The following is a 21,386-nucleotide window of genomic DNA, read 5'->3' on the forward strand; positions in this document are numbered from 1 at the left end:
ACAATAAAGCCTCAAAACAATATCGCAGTAGTAAATAAATATATCAATGGAACAAATACGAAGTCCAGAAACAGGAAATAGTAAATGACAAAGGAGATATCTCAGAATTGAGGAAGGAAAAAGACTGCAATGAGTGATGTCTGAACAATTAATATTCCCATCTGGGGGAAAAAACTGGATTCAAACTGCATATCATTTACCAGCAGAGACTCCTACAAGATCAAATATTTAAATATAAATCATAAGGGGCGCCTGGGTGGCTCAGTGGGTTAAAGCCTCTGCCTTCGGCTTGGGTCATGATCCCAGAGTCCTGGGATCGAGCCCTGCGTCGGGCTGTCTGCTCAGCAGGGAGCCTGCTTCCTCCTCTCTCTCTGCCTGCTTCTCTGCCTACTTGTGATCTCTGTCTCTCTAGTAAATAAACAAAAGCTTTAAAAAAAAATAAATAAATATAAATCATAAATTTATAAAAGTTCTAGAATAAAATCAGGTAAATTCCTTTTTATAATCTTGGAGTACTGAAGCTCGTTCTGTAGCTCAAAAACCAGGCACTATAAAAAAGATTGATATATTCAAGCAAAAAAAGACAAACTGAGGGAAAAACTTTTGCAGTGCATATTACAAATAACAGGCTAACCTCCTTAACATATAAAAGGCCCCTAAGGGGGGCCTGGGTGGCTCAGTTGGTTGTGTTTGGCTTGGGTCATGATCTTAGGGTCCTGGGATCCAGCACAGCCTGGAGCCCTGCTCAGCGGAAAGCCTGAATCTCCCTCTCCCTGTCTCTGCCTACTTGTGCTCTGTCAAATAAATAAATAAAATCTTTAAAAATAAAGGCTCCTAAAAATTGATAACAAAAAGACCAAATATCCAATTTATTTTAATAAACTGGCTGAGGAAGAGACGCCTGGCTGATTCCATCAGTGGAGCCTGTAACTCTGGATCCTGGGGTCATGAGTTCAAGCCCCACGTTGAGGATAGAGTCTATGTCAAAAAAAAAAAAAAAAGTTTAAGAAACTGTCTGGGCAAATACAACAATATATCAGAATAAAATGCAAATGGTCCTTAAACATGAAAATGCTGTATCATGTATTAAAAGAAATTGTCCAACATTTTAAAAAAAGATTTCATTTATTTATTTGAGAGACAGAGTGAGCAAGAGAGAGTGCACACAGGGTAGAAGGGCAGGGGGAGAGAGAGAAGCAGACTCCCTGCTGAGCAGGGAGCCTGATGGGAGGCTCCATCCCAGGACCCTGGGATCATCACCTGAGCCAAAGGCAGACGCTTAACCGACTGAGCCACCCAGGCGACCCAGTATTTTTTTTTTTTTAACTTTAAAAAAAAATCCTACCATTTTGATCTAAGATCTAAAGCAATCATAATGGAAGGGATTTCTTTAAAACATTACTCCTAAAATACAATTTAAACCAAAGATTTTCTTTAATCAGTATTATGAAATATTTGTTTATTCTTTGTTCAAAGTCAGAAACAAAAGCACCATTTGTCCCCAAATCCTCCTCTCACTTAAAATCTCAGCCGTCAGCTAAGTATTTTAGTTCATTGTTCAAGTAGTTTTTTTCTTAGCAGTGTCCTAAATTCCTAAATTTTGAAATTAAACATCTTTAGATTGATGGTCAGATGGTACGCAACCGAAATTGTTAACAGCTTTCAACTGGTTTCCTTGCCCCAACCTCCCCTCAGTCCAGCCCAGTCTCTGGCCCTGCCGGTTCACTTTCTGAATGTAAATCAAATGAAGTCATCCCCCGGCTGAAAATACTCAGGAGCTCCATAAGGCTGAACAGCAGCCCTTCCCAAAGAGGTTTTTTTTCTAGTATATAAACAGGAAACAGGTTTCTTTACTGAGCACTTAGGAGTTGAATGTTCATGTGAACCTGGACTTTTCCCCCCCCAGAGACTCTTCTGGGGCCTGGATTTCCTCGGAACACCCTCTGAGAAGGCCTCCAGACCGCTGGCTGAGCTCCGGCTCCCAGCAGAGCCGACCCGGTTGTACAAACCTTCCTGGCCTCCCAGGCCCTGCCCCTACACATGCTGAGCCTTGCTCCCTCAACTCCAGTCCAAGTTCTCTCTGGCTGCTGTCCCTGCCCGAGGGCCCCACCTGCTCACCTGCAAACTCCAATTCACCCCCCAAAATTCAGTTCACAGGCCACCGCCTTTGCGAAACGTCCCTTCACCACCCCCTCTCACGGGGGCGATGACGTGCTCCGTCCTCTGTGACCCAGTTACTCTCACACCTATCTTTATGACATCACAGCATTACGAGGTCCCCCCTGCTCACCAGGCTCCAAGCGACCAACCTCGGGACCTGTCATTTCCTGGGGCCTAAGCAGTACCCGAGCCCGGCGGTCGGCACACGAATATCCCGCTGACTGCACACACCACACAGAATACAAAGCCCCGCCGCACCAGATGCTGGGGGCACTGCGGCAGGTAACCCACAGGCCGCCTGTTCAGTAAGCAAGCACTGCCCCTCCAGCTCCTCTTGCATATTACACGTACATTTCAATTTTTACAAGCAGTTAAACAGTTACTTCTGCTCACTAACCCATAAGAGGAAATGATTAAATTGGGGGTTTCTGAAAACTGAAACAAACGGCCTGGAATCTATAGAATTTGGAATAAAACAGTAATTCCTGGATCCAGTACAAACAAGTCCAGAACTGAAGGGCCTTAATGCTTTCACAGTTTCAACAGAACTGGAATGCATTTTTGCTCTTGTTTACACATTTTTATACTTCTAACGATACATTCCGTCATTTCAGAGAAAATGGTTTTCAAGATCTAATAATATATTTTCCTAAATCATGCCTTATAAATCAAAATTTCGAATTGGTAAAACTATTTTTTTCTTTTTTCTACTACCTTCTCTTTAAATGCTAACACCGCCGCTCACCGGCAAGCGGCAGAGCTCGTGCGCTGCTTCCCTCAGCCCCTCAGAGCACTGACTCCTGGCCCCAAGCCTGCTGCAGCACCCGATGCTGTGTTCTTGACACCACAAGGCAGGAACGCTGACACCACCATTTGCTCCTGGGAGACAGCAAGAACTGCGATGGGCACGGACCACGGGCGCCGCGCGGCTCCGTCAGCACGTGCAGGGCCCGGGCTCCCTTGCTCTGAGCAGCACCGTCCCTGACCAACATGCTGTCAGAGTGAAGGATGGGACGATGCTATTTTGGGACACTTTTGAATTACGCAGACTTTTCAGCTCACAAGTAAGATCAACATGGTGGGGGAGGAGAGGCAGAATGGCACAGTTAGGAGTCTGGGCATTTAACTGTAAAAGCTAATTCATCCAAAATTCACTAAGCATTACCTCAGCTTTTAAGCTTTCTGTTATAGTCTTTAGTAAACCCTATCTTTTCTAATATTGGCAAAATTCATTTCCTCTAATCTCCAATTATTCAATCAAAGCTAATTTCATTATAATCATGACAGATTTAGAAGGTTTCCAGACTATATTCCAAAACTATAAACATCCAGAAAGGTTTCCAAACAATGCAGGCATTGACCTGGATGGTACAGACTTCCCTAAACCATCACCTAAAATTAAACTGAAAAGGCATGTGACTGCCATTATTCTAGCAACATTTCCTTCACTTAAGAAACTAAACATCTTCGGGGGCCTGGGTGGCTCAGTCGGTTAAGCGTCTGCCTTCCGCTCAGGTCATGATCCCGGGGTCCTGGGATCCAGCCCCAACGGGCTCCCTGCTCAGCGGGGAGCCTGCTTCTCCCTCTGCCTGCCCCCCCTGCTCATGATCTCTCCCTCATCTGCTCTCGATCTCTCTCTCTCAAATAAATTAAAAAAAAAAACAAAACTAAATATCTCCAACAAAGATATTATATTTTATGGATCCTAGAAGCACATTTTGTTTTGTTTACATTTTAACATCTCTAAAACCACAATATATCTTAGAACTGATAGCATGTCACAATCTGACAGGTAGTGTTATTTTTTTTCTTTTAATGACTATAAGACAGAAAAAAGAAATGCAATAGGATTGGGGAACTAAAGAAAACAAGTACAGAAAAAAAAAGTTAAAGCTTATCCTTCCTTAAAGATGAATATGCTGAAAAGAAGAGATTTCGGGGGCGCCTCGATGGCTCAGTGGGTTAAGCCTCTAGGTTCGACTCAGGTCATAGTCTCAGGGTCCTGGGATCAAGCCCCGCATCAGGATCTCTGCTCAGCAGAGAGACTGCTTCCCACCCCATCCCTGACCCCGCCTGCGCTCCGTCTCCTTGTGATCCCTCTCTCTGTCAAATAAATAAATAAAATATTTAAATTTTAAAAAGAGAGAGATTTGGTTAGCCACACTTAGAGAAACCTGCAAAGGTTTTCATACTGGGGCTATAATACACACAGCAGGTGAGGACCGGACCTACTGGCCCCAACCACCCTTCAGCCCAGATGAGCCCCCGCCCACAGACCCTGCGGGCACTGCTTCCCCTCCTCAATCACCCACACACGTCCGCCTCCTCTTGGAAGTTTTCCCGACACCAATGTTTGCCCTTCCTGAACCAACCTGAGCGACAGCCTCCTATTCTGCTGATGACAGACTGCGGCTATTTCCAGTGCCGCATTCTTACACTATATAATGGCAATTTTCTTGATTACATCCTCTACTGGAACACTGTGACTCATGGGAGTGACTTGTAAGCCATTGCCAGGTTTTGAAATCAAACTGCATGTATACTTATTATTTTTTTTAAGATTTTATATATTTATTTGCCAGAGAGAGGTCACAAGTAGGCAGAGAGGCAGGCAGAGAGAGAGGGGGGAGCAGGTCTCTGCTGAGCAGAGAGCCCGATGTGGGGCTTGATCCCAGGACCCGGATCATGACCTGAGCCAAAGGCAGAGGCTTAACCCACTGAGCCACCAGGCGCCCCTTATTATTCTTTTTAATCAAAACCCCCAGAAATATCCGTAAGGCCAGTGATGGCAGGACTAGCATGCTGGAACTCAAGAGCCCAAATACAATGGAGGCCTCATAAACGTGCTCGGTGAATGAGGACAGGCCGCCAGGCAGGTAACTGTGTAACTGTTCTGAGTAATCTGAGAGGCCACTGCACCCTTTCAAGAACACTGGAGCTACATAAAGAAAATCAACTAATCACTAATAACCACAAACTTACATATCTACATATATCCTTTAAAGTGTTTACAAACTTGGTATTTAAAGGATGTTCCTGGTCTAAGGAAATCAAACAAAGCACAAAGTAGGGATGTAGAAGGCGTTATAAAACAGGAACTATCTGCAATATACGTATGTATCAAATTATCACACTGCATACAATGTTATACAACATTACATGTCCATTATACAACGATGCAATATTCTACGTCAATTGTATCTCAGTAAAGCTGGGGCAGAAGTGATCCTTAACAACAAAAAAGGAACTATCCTATAATGGAAAAGTCAGGTAATAACCAGTGTTGAGGATGTGGAGAAACTGAAACTCTCATGCACTAGTACGAGAATATAAACTAGTATAGCCATTTTGAGAAACCATTTGTTCAGTTTAAAATGTTAAACACAGATCTATCATATGATCCAGCAATTCTTCTCCTAGATACCTGTCTTAAGTGAATAAAAATATATGTCCATACAAAGACTTGTGTAGAAATGTTTGTAAGCAGCATTATTCATAATAACCAAAAAAGAGTAAACAATCCAGGGGCACCTGGGTGGCTCAGTGGGTTAAAGCCTCTGCCTTCGGCTCAGGTCATGGTCTCGGGGTCCTGGGATCAAGTCCCACATCGGGCTCTCTGCTCAGCAGGGAGCCTGCTTCCCCCTCCCCCTGCCTGCCTTTCTGTCTACTTGTGATCTCTGTCAAATAAATAAAATCTTAAAAAAAGAGAGTATACAATCCAAATGTCCATCAGCCAATAAATGTGATATTACTGTACAATGCGATATTATTCAGCCATAAAAAGAAACAAAGTACTGACCTAACTAGGCTGCAAAATGGAGGGACCTTAAACGCATTATGCTACATGAAAAAAACAATGCTTACACAAAAAAATCACATATTAAATGATTCCATTTATGTGAAATCTCCATAACAGGTAAACCCACAGAAATAGAAGCTAGGTGAAATGGAGAGATTTTAAACAGGCACAAAATTTCTTTTTAGGGTGACAGAAATGTTCTAAAATCAGACTGTGGTGATGGTAACTCCGTAAATTTACTACAGATCACTGAATTGTTCATTTTTATGGTATATAAATTATGCCCCCAAATAAAGGAAAATGTCAAAACTATAAACATCCAGAAAGGAAATGGGAAATTCTACTTATGTGATACAAAGAAGCCTGAAATAAATGAAATTCTCTCACTGGTTCTACCACTGCTTTTGCTGTGACTGCCTGCGGAAGCACCCCCTCCTGCCTCTCTGGGCCATGGCTTCTCACCCGCAGCTCAGGAGACAATACCCTTTAGGACATGTTTCTCTGAATTTGCTGGCCCTCACCCACTCAGGTAAAACCTTAGATCCCTTAGCCCACCAACCCCACCTACTTTCGTATCTAGTGGAAAAGGTGCAGAGACAACAAAGATAACAGGAGGAATAAAATGACAAGAGCTATACCACACTGCAGCTACTGTAGGTTATAAATACCTCACCCCGGAGCTTACAAGTAAGTAGCTCATAAAAGTCACAGAAAGCACCAGATGGAGTGGGGGTAAAGGAACATCACAAGACCCCTTCAAGTTTTCCAGTGGGCTGTGTGCCCCAGTATGAGAATCAACCTTGGCTCCCTTCTGACTCTGACATATTGTAACGCTGTTCACCAATTCACCAGTTAATCTCAGAAACATGAGGGCTGTAGGGAAAACGAAGTCTAAGACCTCCCCCTGCATGTCTCATCCCACTTCCCTAAATCAGCCTCTCAACGACTGAAAAACACATATGAGGGGTCCCTTGCCCACTCACACAGAGGAAGGAACATAAAATGAAACAGACTAGGGAGGTGCCCTTGACTCCCTTGTCTCTCACCCTCCACAAACAACACATCAGTAACACTGTGGACCCTAATTTTATTATTTTTTTAAAGATTTTAATTATTTATTTGACAGACAGAGATCACAAGTAGGCAGAGAGGCAGGCGGAGAGATAGGAGGAAGCAGGCTCCATGCTGAGCAGGGAGCCCGACGTGGGGCTCGATCCCAGGACCCTGGGAGCTGAAGGCAGAGGCTTAACCCACTGAGCCACCCAGGTGCCCCTGGACCCTAATTTTAATGTGTACCCAGACTGTGACTGCTCCTTTCTGTTGCGACTCCCCTGGCCCAAGCCATCGCTACCACCCTGCCGGACAGCTGCAAGAGCACCCGAACTGGCCCATTTCCCCACTCTCGCCCTTCAGATACATCACTTCATTCAATGCCCTCAAGTGGTTTCCTACCTTTCTCAGAAAAAAATCTAAAGTCCTAAATCCTGTCTCCAAGGTCCTGCATGATCTGCATCACATCCACACCACTTGGATCTTACCTCTCGCCACACCTCCCCCTTCACTGCCCTACCCCAGCCCCAGGGGAAGAACACATTTTCACTGTTCTTCAACAGAGGAAGCCAGTTCCTGCCTCAGGGCCTTTGTCGGCTGGTCTCAGCTCAGCTACTAGCATGGGGGTATTACTGTCTCCTTTCCGGCCTCCGCTCCAAAGTCACCTTATCAGAGAAGCTTTCCCTAATCAATCTATGTAACACAACACTATTCTATCACTCAGTCCCTCTGCTATCCTGCTCTCACTTTCCTTCTCGGCACTCACCACCACCTAAACTATGTCATATATTTATGTTTACCTTAGGTCTCTTTCCACTGGAACACAAGCTGCCTGAGAACAGAAATTTTAGTTTCCTGCTGTATCGCTAGTGCCTGCAGCACTGCTCAGATCACAGTAGGCACTCAATAAACTTCTCCAATTATATATAAAATTTTTTTTCAATAGGTTGAGTTATGAAGGGTAGGCACCTGCCTTCTCATCAAGGTCCCTACAGAAAGAGACTGACAATAGTTTACCCCTCTAATCAGTGAGTTAGTCGACATCAGAGAGAAGGAAAAAAAATCTTTGAAAAATTCTAGTGTGAAAGTCAGGAGCCTATACACACTCGTGCTACTGCCTTGGCAGATTTCACTCAAACCTGGAGATGCACGGGCAGCCCTCGTCAAGCTTCCCTCCTACCACAAGGTGGCACTGCAGAGTATGAGGGAGTGACTTCCCGGCCCCTCTCAGACTTGGGAGGAGCAAGGTCACCTCCAAAGAAAACAGAGGAATAGTTTAATAAGATCACGTTAAGTTCAATTTCCAAAACTGGGATTTGCATTCGTTTGGAAAAAAACCACAACTGGCCTTTGGAGAGCAATGAAATTTTTTTCTAATAAATGAGAAGTATAAAACTGCAAGTAACTCTCTTGAGAGGACAGATACATTAGAATATCTGAGTAGCGTCTGTTCAAAGTTAAATGTCCGGGGCCCCGGGTGGTTAAGCAGTTAAGGGCCCAACAGGGCAAGGACAGTATTAGCTCTGAGCTCCTGCTGATCAGTGCAGGACTCGCCCAGAATGGAGGCTGCTTTACTGACACTGTCCATGTGGACATTAGGGAAGCAGAAAGACACAGATCTTCAAGCCACAGGCTGTGACCTACTGGTAGGCTGTAAAATCAATTAGTGCCTCAAGGGCCAGTTTTGGTTTTTAATGAAATATAACAGAACAATACGAAACAGTGTTAAGAGAACAAAATGACAAACCATGGACAGGGAGAAAATATTTACAAGATACATATCTGATAATGGACTTACATCCTAAATATACAAAGAACCCTTATAACTTGATAATAAGAAAACAAATCAAAATATGGACAAAAGGTCCTAAAACATCAATTAGGACATACAGATGGCACACAAGCAGAAAAGATGCTCGACATCACAGTCACTATGGAACTCCACATTCAAACAATAAAGGCACCACGCACCTACTAGTAAGGCCACCCCCCCAGCACGCTGCCAGCACTAAATGCCGTGAGGAGGAGCACGAGAGCTGGCTGGTGGGAATGCGAAATGATGCAGCTGCTCTGGAAGGCGGCCTGGCCGTTTCATACATAACTACACATACTTTTACCATAGGATTCAGCAGAGCTCCCTGATGTCTACCCAAATGAGTTTGAAACGTACACACAAAAACCTACACAGGAACGTGTATAGCAGCTTTATTCAAACAGTCCAAACTCGGAAGCGACCAGGATGTCCTTCAGTCGGTGAATGGGTAAATGAACAGTGATTCACCCAGATGATGGGATATTGTTGAGCAATAAAAAGAAATGAGGTATCAAATCACGAAAAGAAACAGAGGACTCTTAAATCACACTGCCAAGTGAAAACCCCCAGGGTGAAAAGGCTACACCCCGTGCGGCTCCAACTGCATGACAGTTCTGGAAGGGCAGAAGCTATGGAAACAGTAAAAAGATCAGTGGTTGCCAGGGGTTTTGGGGACAGGGAGGGATGAATAAGCAGAGCGTAAAGGGTTTCTAAGGCAGTGAAAATACTCCATATGATACTGTAACGGCGGACAGATAACATTTGTTCAAATCCACACAACTATATGACACACAGAGTGAGCCGCATGTAAACTATGGCCTTTAGTTAATAATAATTTTCAACATAAGTTCATCGATTATAACAAGTGTGGCACATTAATGCAAGATAGTAGTAACAGGGGAAACTCGGCGCCTGGGTGCGTCCGTCAGTTGAGCATCTGCCTTCATTTCGCGTCACGATCTCAGGGTCCTGTGATCGAGCCCTTCAGGCTCCCTGCTCAAATGGGAGTCTGCTTCCCCCGCTGCCTCCTTCCCTCCCCTCAGCTTGCGTGTGTGTACATGCACTTTCTTTCAAATAAATAAATGCAATCTGTAAAAAAAATAATACAGGAACCTAAAAAAATAAAGTCTATTAGCATAAAATACAAAGTGAAACAGTACCTAAAAAAATAAAGTCTATTAGCATAAAATACAAAGTGAAACAGTACACTACACATGGTAAGTGTGGTCCCCTAAACTTCCAGCTATATATATTTACACAGAGAGATGCGTGCGTGCGTGTGTGTGTGTAAGACTGGGTCATCTCGCAAGAGGTACTGTTGGGTCATGATCGAAGGTGGGTCATGGTGGAAGAAGATTAACAGATCCTGCTCCCAGGGCCTCACAACACCCAACGACACGAACACTCACTGTCTGTACTGCCGTCACCATTTATCGGTGCTTATTATCAGGCTCTGATATGCACATCACACGTTCTCAATGATCACACCAACTCTGCAAGACAGACACCACCCCTTCATTTTACGGAATAAGGCAACGATGAGTGCAGAGGTTAAATAACTTGTCCAACATCACTGAGCTAATTAATACGAGGATGAAAAGTGACCCTGGTCTGACTTTCAAGTTCTGCTCTGAACCACGACTTTAAACGGCTTGCTATAAAATACAGAAGCAAAGAGCAAATGTTTTCATAAATACCTTCCTACTTATAATATACTCCCCAGTATTTAGTAATTTCTCAATTAACTGTGTTTTACCTACTGTTTATACTTGACACTATCTGAAATGCAAAGCTAATGCATTCTATAAGGGAACCAGAACAAAGAATCATGCATTTTTCCCCCTAATTCATCAACTAACTATATAGAGTACCTGGTTAAAACCACGTAAATGTTTTAACTAAATTTTCTTAAGCTTTCAAAAATTTAAATTAGGTATACCCTAAATTTTCAGAATACAATTTCTTTCATCTCTATATTGCTTTGTAAAGTTCAAGAAAATACATTTTTATATGTATTTCTTAAAACATATCTATCTACTCCTAGGTACATATCCAACAGAATTAAAAACGGTCTTACACAAAAACTTGAACAGGAATGTTTACAGTAGCTTTATTCACAACAGCCCAGACTGAAGAATGAATAAGGCAATGCAATGTAGTTGCAGAATGGAACACTGCTCAGGCATAAAAAGGTATGAAGAGAGTGCTACGACCTGGATAAACTTTAGAAATATAATGCCAAGTGGAAGCAACCATATACAAAAATCACATAGATGATTTTATTTACATGAGGCGTCCAGACTAGGCAAATCTACAGAGGCAGAAAGGACAACAGTGTGCTTGCCTGGGGCTGGGGGAGGGGGCAGTGAGAAACGGGAAGGGACTGCTAAGGGGTACAGAATTTCTTCTTTCTGAGGCGATAAAAATGTGCTCAAATTAGGCATGATGATGGCTACCTAATTCTGTGAATGTATTAAAACCAATGAATTGTACACTTTAAAAGGGTGAATTTTATTGTATGTGAAGTTGCTATTTAAGGGGGGAAAACATATCTAGCTATGCCAATTACCCGACCTATGTAACTTATACAATCAGTAAAATATTTTTACCAATGGAAATAACTTTAAATAAACACATTATCTCCCTATATTTTTCTTTTCTTGACTAATAAACATTTATATTTGTACAAATTGTTTTTTCAAATCTATCAATATCAAAAGTACTAATTCTTCTGTTAATAGGGGGAAAAAAACCTTAAAACAAAGATATTTAGCAAAATAAGGCCTCTGAAGAACACTTTAATATAATCATGTGTATAGATGTACCACAGTCAATTCTATTCACTTCATGATATAAAATCAGAATACAGATTACAAAGGAAATGCAAGTCTAATAAAGCTCCTATCCTTTCACAAATGACTACCCATGTTCTCTTTCAGGTTTGAGCCAGCTCTTGAATACCACAATCCTACTTTGAATTTGCTTATAATGCCCTGAGTTACCATTCTCAAAATGTTTCTTCTCATCTTAAGAAAACTAAGCAAAAGTGAAGTGTGGAAAACAAAAGTCCCACTGCCTAGAGATTATCTATGCCATTCACAAAGGAAAAATACTTAAATAGATGTCCCTTGGGCTTTGTGGAATCTCAATCCAGGCAGTAATGACATGAGCCATGATAAGACGTCCTAATGAGACAAGACAGACCACCGTTGTTACAGCACAGTGAGACGGTAGATAAAGTTTCACCTAATTTGGCGAGTTCCAAGGAAGAAAAGTTTAGTGTTAGCATTGTTCAATAACAACTGTAACCAGGATCTGGAAATCACTATGAAAAGGAAAACTAAACTTAATTTACTAATCTCCATATAAAACTTGTCATAAAAAAGACTGCTGAAGCTTTGTTAACAACTTCAAAAAGTGAAACCTCAACATTTTTTATGTTTAGAAAAGTTGCTTATTGGAGGTAGAGTACACACACAGAGCTACACATTTCTTTTTTCAAATTCTACTAGTATTTTAAAATATTGTTTAAAAGATTTATTTTTTCAAACACACACCCACACACACAGAGTGGAGGGAGGGAGAGAGAATTTCAAGCAGACTCCCTGCTGAGCATGGAGCCTGACATGGGGCTTAATCTCATGACCCTGAGATCATGATCTAAGCTGAAATCAAGAGGTGAACACCTAACTGAGGCACCCAAGTGCCCCCCAAGTACTGACCTATTTTTAAATTTAATTATTTGACAGAGAGAGAACAAGCAGGGGGGAACAGCAGGCAAAAGGGAAGGGAGAAGAAGGCTCCCTGCTCTGCGGGAGCCCCTATGTGGGGCTCAATCCCAGGACCTTGGGATCATGACCTGAGCCGAAGGCAGACGCTCAACCAACTGAGCCACCCAGGCGTCCCAGTATTGACCTATTTTAAAGTTTGTTTATCTATCTATGTCATCTCTATATGCAATGTGGGGTTTGTACTCATGACCTTGAGATCAAGAGTTGCATGCTCTTCTGACTGACTCAGCCAGGTGCAGTAGTATTGACTATTTATTTGTTACTTTACATTCAATTAGCCAGCATATGGTACATAAGTTTTTGATACTGACATATTTTAGATGCTTAAAATAAGGTTTATAACAAGATATTTAACATATAAGACTTCAACAATTTATTGATAATAAGAACAGCTTTTATTTCCATGCTTACTATGTTCATGGACACACCATTTGTTTACCCATATTATATCATTCGATTCTCCCAACAGACCTAGAGAGCAGGGTGCTAAGATGATCCTGCCGCTGCAGACAGAACAAAGGATTGCCCAAGGACACATGACTAAGAAGTGCCAGAATGTCTGACCCAGGAATGTCTGACTCCAAAGCCTGAGTTTCTACTCTAATAGTTCAAGAGTAAAACAGTGCTAAAATTCATGAACACTTACACACCCACACACTATTCGAGTTCTTCATCTTGATGAAAGTATAAGAAACAATCTTTATCCAAAAGTTATCAGATAAGAACATAAACTCCAACTACTTTTTATAATGGAAGAATTCACTTCATACATATAATTCACATGTACCTTTGAAAAGCAAAACATTATTAAGTATGAATTTCAGGGTGAATTGTAGAGATTCACTGTAAAACCCAATATGAATGTACTCAACAGCCTGAACTGCCTCCAGGCCAAAAAAAAAAGAAAGAAAGAAAAAAGATCTTACTGAATAAAGGCTAAAAGGAAAACTTGGATGCCTTGGCCCTCATATGAATTCACCTCTTTTATGAACCTGGCATGGGTTCATAAAGATGTGGATCATGACGATTCACCTGAGGTTTGGGTCTGCTCAGATACCAGAAGAGCATTTACAAAAACATGAGGACAATTTGCAAAAATTTCAACAGCATTCCTTTTGAAGACAGAATTGTGTATTCCATCACTCACTGAAAAAACATCAGGCTGCACAGGAGTTTCCTTATTATAGGACTATAATTTTTACCTTTCCAAACAATATCAATGACTTCTATTTTGGAGAATGACTCAATTTCTGAATGTTAATATTGTCAGGAAGTTATGCATTTTCTTTTTTTTTTTTTAATTTTTAAAAAGATTTTATTTATTTATTTGACAGACAGAGATCACAAGTAGGCAGAGAGGCAGGCAGAGAGTGAGAGGGAAGCAGGCTCCCTGCCTAGAATAGAGCCCGATGTGGGACTCGATCCCAGGACCCTGAGATCATGACCTGAGGCGAAGGCAGAGGCTTTTAACCCACTGAGCCACCCAGGCGCCCCAGTTATGCATTTTCAAAAAGGGAAAAGAATGAGCACTCTCTCAGCACCTACTAGACAATCATACACCAATTTTTTTTCCTAGATGGGGGGTGTGGCGCTGGAGAGGAAGAGAGAGTCTTAAGCAGGCTCCATGCTGGGCATGGATGTGGGACTCATAACTGCCATAGTTTTCAGATGGCAATTCCCTCCCCTCCTCTCTGGGGCCCACACCTGGGCAAGTTACCAGGGGGCACAGTTATTTTACATGCCCATCTCTCTTGCCACTGCGGGCTCAATGAAAAAAAAAAAAACGACGGAAAATGTTTTTTATTCCACTAGTATCACTGAGCACCCACTTCCTGCGGGAGATTCGTGCTGCCAAAGCAGACAGGGTTCCTGCACTTGGGGGATCTGATTACAGTCTGGGGACAGAGACAAAATAAGTAGATCTAAAATATAGTATGGCTGCGATATACCCTATGAAGAAAAACAGAACAGCCAAGGGAGACAGGGAAAAGGACAACTTTAAATACGGTGTTAGAGAAGGCCTCCCCGAGGGAGAGGGAGTCCTAAGCCGGAGAAAAGCCTGAAGGAAGAGCAAGCAGGCAGAGGAAAGAGCGCACAAGCCCCAGGGCGGAAGGAATGCTCGGTGAGGTTCAGAGTGGAGGAGTCGGCTTGGCTGGAGCAGAGAAATCAAAGGGAGGAGAGTGGGGGACCGCAGGTAAACTACTAATTAGGCTTTTGCTCAGAGCAAGATCACAGTGGGCTCAGAGGGCTGGGAGCTACGAAGTGGCATGTTTCACCATAACGACTTGCAGGCTCACCCCGGCTGCTCTGCTGACAACACGCGGAGGCGAAAGAGCACAGACCTAAGAAGGCCGCTCGGGAGGCCAACGTCGGAATCCAGCAGACGGTGAGCGGTGGCACAGAACAGAAGCTGGCGGACTGCGAAGGTGCTCTGACAAGACCTGCTGACAGAACGGACGTGGACGGCAGGAGACAGAGGCTGTGCCACGGCGAGGAGGCCTGTGCCAGGTCAGCGGCTCAGCGCTCCCATCACGTCTGTCCGATAAAGCCCCCCTTCCCTAAGATGCTGAAAGCAAGAAGTGGGTTTTTGCCACTTGCAACCAAAATGACCTTAACTACTAAAAGGATTATCAGTTTACAAATGAGAAGCCTGGGGTAGAGAAAGGTTCCGTACTCATCAACTAGTCAAAAAAAAAAAGTATCGAAGTGTTAGTTTGATATTTGGTAAACCTGAAAATCAACTACTCAGAAAGAAGAGAAGGAAGGAGAAGAAAGAGAAAGTGCTCGGCTCTCCTCCAAGGCCCCAGAGTTACCAGGTAGCGGAGACCACCTATGAACGCAGGTCTGACTGGCTCCAAGCCTTGCTCGCTCCACCACACCGTGGGGCTCCCGGCCGTGACCGGGTCCCCTCTAGTGGCAAGCAGGCAGAGGGCTTAACAAGGAATGTCTTGTTAAAACAAAAGCAACAAGGCAGGTGCGGAGGGAGCAAAGGTCAGCGAGAACACGACTTCAGGCCCAACACGTCACCAGGCAGGAGAAGCAGGGGTCTTCCGTTAGGAGAACGCCTCTCCTCTCCCCCCATCCCATAGGGTCAAGAACCACAACAGCTCCGTTTGGCAAACGTAGGGAAGTCTCAGCTCCGGACCAAGCTGAAAGCTCTGGCTGTTTCTATCAAAGAGGCGGGAAAAAGGAGTTCAGGTTGATAGACCACCTTTCCTGTAGTCTTACCGTCTGCCCATCCCACCACAGAACAGTTTTCTCTCCCCTCTGATCTCAAAATCAGCTCATGTGTTACTGTTGGCTGAGCACTCAGGATGTTCTCACAAGGATCCATATTTTACACAAAATAAAACAGTGTTTCTCTAAGGCAGCATTCATATTAGTCCTACTAAAAGCATAGATTTTAAGCTGCAAATCTGGGATGACAGTACATAAGGGCCTCATATTTTTTTCTTCAACAGTCACTAAAGTTAAAAGAAAAGATAGAAAATTTTTGCGGTAATTTGAGTTATTTTAGATTAAGTGACCACTTGCTTCTTAATCCTTTTGTAAGCATTCAACTAAAAGGGGCATGTTGAGGGATTCACATTTAAGGCATCATAAAGATCAGTCATCAAATCTTAGAGCCAGAAGGAACATCATCTAACCACCACTCTTTCCCATTTTACGGATGAGGAAGCAGAAGTCCAGGGAAGGAACTAATTTGTTAGGTTAATAAATCTTATGAGTAACAAAACCAAGACCGAAATCAGCTCTCCTGATTCTCAGCTCAGCAGGCTGCCTCCCTCTCCTCGCTTGATCTCATTCCACTGTTTTGTTGTTGTTGTTGTCGTCCTCATTACACTGTTTACATAATATTAAATGACAAGGTCTGAAAAATGTCCAGTAAGAAGCCTGACATACAATATTCTCTCAAATCTAATTTCTTCCCTCTCTTATTTAAATACCTGATACCAATTTTGGGCACTAAAAAGGTTAGGAAAACCCCCAGAACATTTAAAATTATAAAAATCAATTAAAATTAAGTCACAAAAGAGAACCATGAAACAAAATCAACATATAGGAACACATAATCAAATGCAAACTATCAAGGGTAGCTGATCATAAAACAGACCTATAATACACCTTGAAAATATTACAAGAGGGCTCCCTAAATATCAATGCGATCCTGGAAAATGTAAGCTAAGTGACATGATTTTGTTAAAAATAAGTCTGGGGCACCGGGGTGGCTCAGTCGTTAAGCATCTGCCTCCCGCTCAGGTCATGCAAGCCCCATATCAGCTCCCTGCTTCTCCCTCTCCCACTTCCCCTGCTTGTGTTCCCTCCCTCTCTTGCTGTCTCTTGCTGTGTCTCTCTGTCAAATAAATAAATAAAATCTTTTTTTTTTTTTTTAAAGATTTCATTCATTTATTTGACAGAGAGAAATCACAAGAGAGACAGGCAGAGAGAGAGGAAGGGAAGCAGGCTCTCCACTGAGCGGAGAGCCCGATGTGGGACTCGATCCCAGGACCCTGAGATCATGACCTGAGCTGAAGGCAGCGGCTTAACCCACTGAGCCACCCAGGCGCCCAATAAATAAAATCTTTATAAACAGGGGCGCATGGGTGGCTCAGTGGGTTAAGCCTCTGCCTTCGGCTCAGGTCGTGGTCTCAGGGTCCTGGGATCGAGCCCCCATCAGGCTCTCTGCTCATCAGGGAGCCTGCTTCCCCCTCTCTGCTTGCCTCTCTGCCTCCTTGTGATCTCTGTCTGTCAAATAAATAAAATCTTAAAAAAGTGGGGGGGCGCCTGGGTGGCTCAGTGGGTTAAACCGCTGCCTTCGGCTCAGGTCATGGTCTCAGGGTCCTGGGATCGAACCCCGCATCAGGCTTTCTGCTCCGCGGGGAGCCTGCTTCCCCCCCTCTCTCTGTCTGCTGCTCTACTTGTGATCTCTCTCTCTCTTTGTGTCAAATAAATAAATAAAAAAGAAAAAAAAAAGAAAAAAAGAAACACTTTATAAATAAATAAATAAGTCCAAGGATTCAATTGGGATGTAACTGAGGTAACCATGTAATTAAGAATCAAACATGGCCACTCTGAGTGAAAAAAGGAGCTAATGAGGCAGACAACCAGGACAACAGACAAAAACCAAGACCTTCCCTTGCATATCCGGAGGTATAGGCACCCACCATAAGTCATTCCTAAGAAAAAGTACGTTGTTTAATACACAACAAAATCCCAAGAGACAAGTACCACAAAGCAACAAATCTTTTTTTAAAAATCAGGTCTAAAGAGGGCACCTGGGTGGCTCAGGTCATGATCCCAGGATCCCACAAGGAGCTCCCTGCTCGGTGGGAGGCCTGCTTCTCCCTCTGCCACTCTCCCTGTTTGTGTTCCCTCTCTCTCTGTATCTCTCTGTCAAGTAAATAAAATCTTTAAAAAAAAATTTGTAAAAAAAATCAGATCTAAAGAGAAAATAAAACCCCACAGAATAGATTATTTTTCCCAGTAAGATTCATTCCAACTATCTATTTTACTGGCAAGATGAAAAGTAAACCTTATAAGATGACCTACCAATCCTATCTCAAAAAAAAAAAGGATTGTCCTATCCTTCACCCAAGAGGAACAAGGAAAAGAACCATTTAAGACATGCAAGTGAAAGAGGCGGGTGCATTAACCCCATTTTACAAATGAAACAGGGTCCAAGAGAGGCTTGATAGCTTGCTCCAGATCTGATTCCCAACCCAGGGATGACACCAAAAGCCTCCCACAGCACACTGCCCACCCATGAAAATCCCAGGTTTCTTCTGGAACAGGCATCACAACTTGGCAGGCCACCTCTCCCTGCCTTCGAGAAATGGAGGACAATGGTCTTATTCTCAAGGGAGGATGAGGGAAGGGATGGACGGAGAGGTATTCGCAGGCACTTAGCACACTCGGTCCAGCTGCAGGTCTTGGCTCTTTCACCCAAGGACAGCAAGAGGTCATGGATCACGACGACTCTGGTCCCCAGATGTGGGCTCCACAGGATAACCAAGATCCTACTCTGAGGAATCAACTGACCTTGGCAATGCAAACCGCAGAACCCAAATTCAACCTTCAAGGGTCCTGCTGTCTTCCTCCTTAGCTGCCGCGGCCGCCACTAACAGTAACCGCGCCGACTCCCTGACAGCATGTGGCAGACCTCGTGCGCTCTCCATGGACATCCGTCAAGCCGGCCAGAATCCTGGCAAGGTTTCTGTTCTTTTTTAACTATTATCTTTATTATTTTGGGGGTGGCAAATTAACATATAATTTTGTGTGAGTCTAACAACAGAGGAAACAAAAAACAGTCCTCCTAATGACCCGCACTTGAAACAACTGGTATATATCCCTTCAGATGTTTTCTACACCATAAAACTCTTTTCTTCCCGTCTTACAAGTAGGACCACAGTTAGGGGAATGTTGGGTTTTCAGTCAGCGCTATATTCTGGGCATTTTTCCATAAGAATATACACAGTTCTACTCACTCTTTTTTTAGGTTATATATTATTTTCTCTACATGGCTATAGCATAATTTATTTAGAGACAGGCATCGTTCCTTTCATTTTACAAATGAGTAGAGAAGCTCCCACAGGTTATATAACCTGCCTGAGCTCTCGCAACCAGTGAGTGGCAGGCTCAGGGTCGAAACCAGGCCTGATGGCACAGTCAGCGTACTCACTGTTCCACGGCCTACCTGCTCTGCGAGTTTCCGTTAGCTGGACCCGGAACCCCTGTAGACAGCAAATCAGTTTTTTTAGGTGTGTAGTGCCTAGCACTGTGTCAGCGAATAATAAAGGTTAATATTTGGTGTACGATTATCTGCTGAGTCTCACTTGCTTCGTACAATGTTTAGCTTCCCTACTACACTACTCACATCCTTCCCAGTGCCCCGGCATACGATGGGAGACAACCGTATCTGCTGAAAGTACAGGCCAACACCAGCACAGAACTGCTCCCCACTCTCGGCCTGGTTCCTTGGCCTCTCTCATTCTCAGAACTCATGTGCAACTCAGGCTCAGAGCCCACCTGCTTCTCTAGGAGCCTCCCTTTCATTCGCCCTCTAACTCAGCTCTAAGCTAACATCGTGAGAAGTCAGCACTAGGAGAGTTACTTGTCTGACCCCTTCTTACTTTGTAGTAACAGAGATCATAAACCATGATTTTTTAACAAACAAGTAGGGCTTCAACCCACAAGAAATTGAAGTTTTCGAAACAGAAGTCTAAAGCACTTCAGTGTAGATTATGCTAGGTATTACTGGGGGAGGGAGAAAAGATATGAAAGCAGTGAAATTTTGCAAAGATCTACATGTCAGTTTGAGTCTGGAAAAACTGAGAATCCTGAGTTTATAGTCTTGTCCCGCCTGACCAGACAGCAGTGCAGAATTTTGATCTTGGTAAACTCTAGCACCAGATTTCTCCTCTATTAGCCAATACCTCATCAACTGCTAGAAACAGGTTCTTCTATGTATCATTAGCCATAGAACTTCAGATTAAACGACTTTAATAACAGTTTTTGCATAATAAAAAAGCAGGCAAAGTAAAAACAAAAGTTCATTTTTCCATTAAATTTAGTCATAGAACTTAGCTACTTTGACTTTACTACCAAAAGCACGAGCACCCACTATTACTGCTACTATAACAATACTCTATTTTCGGGGCACCTGGGCGGCTCCGTGGGTTAAGCCTCTGCCTTCGGCTCAGGTCATGATCTCAGGGTCCTGGGATTGAGCCCCATGTCCACAGAGAGCCTGCTTCTCCCTCCCCCTCTGCCTGCCTCTCTGCCTTCTTGTGATCTGTCAAATAAATAAAATCTTAAAAAAAATTAGAATATCCCACTTTCTCCTCCTAGTTACCCCATATAAGCTTTAGAATCTAGTTACTAGCAACTCGCCAAAAGGAATATGAGACACCGGTTGGACCACAGGGTATTTTCTATTAACAATGATATTTGAGGATTTAATTGATATTCGAGGTTGTTGTGAGGCCAACAACCACATAAAGACATTAGAATTAGGCTCTCAGGTTGGCTTGTTTTACCATAAAACACTGCAGCAGAAGAGGCACAAGAAGCCAAATCCCATCTTGTGAAGCAAAGGGCTACTTTGAAGAGAACACAAATTGGACACATTTACAGAATCACTCATCCATTCATTTAGCGCATTTTACGTAGCCCAACCTGGCCCTGGGCCAAGCTCAGGGCACACGTAGTCAGGGAACTTGGAGCTGAGAGAGACAGACAGCAGGAAACTGCGGTGGCAAACTGCAGAGCGCCATGAGATCCCACGGAAGGACTGCCTGATCCAGACGCCAGCGTCAGGACATACTTCGCAAAGGAAGCAACATGTAGGCTGAGACAAAGGAGTTCGCCGTGGAGAGGAGTGGCAAATGGGTATGGGAGCCAGGATATGGGTAGACTGACTGTGTTCTAAATGGAGAGAATCTGTTTAACTGTCCCACTGACTGGGCAGGAAGATGAAAACAGCTGTGATTAAGGAACCCCCTCATCAGGCACTGCTTTCTTCTATGCCAAGAACTTGACATTTAAATACCCAAACCATAATTTGGTTATGTTTCCAGTTGCGCTTTACTCTAGAAGGTGATAAAGGATCTCCTCTTAAATGCCTTTGACTTTCTACATAACAATCTTTTCATATTTTGGTTTTACTTTTGTTACCCTTCCACTCTACTTACAAATAATAGCAGTAAGGTAAAACTCTCAAAATAATCCAGTTGCAAAAGACCAAGGGGAAAAAAATTAGAACTAGGTAGTCTCC

At 43.3% G+C, this 21,386-nt stretch overlaps 1 protein-coding gene across 9 annotated transcripts in view; it reads right to left on the bottom strand.

The window, feature by feature from the left end:
* Positions 1-21,386, bottom strand: part of PPP1R13B (protein phosphatase 1 regulatory subunit 13B) — a 93,088-nt gene that overhangs the window by 54,791 nt on the left and 16,911 nt on the right. The window lies entirely within an intron of this gene.

This window comes from Meles meles, chromosome 6, assembly GCF_922984935.1.
Source record: "Meles meles chromosome 6, mMelMel3.1 paternal haplotype, whole genome shotgun sequence".
Classification (NCBI taxonomy): domain Eukaryota; kingdom Metazoa; phylum Chordata; class Mammalia; order Carnivora; family Mustelidae; genus Meles; species Meles meles.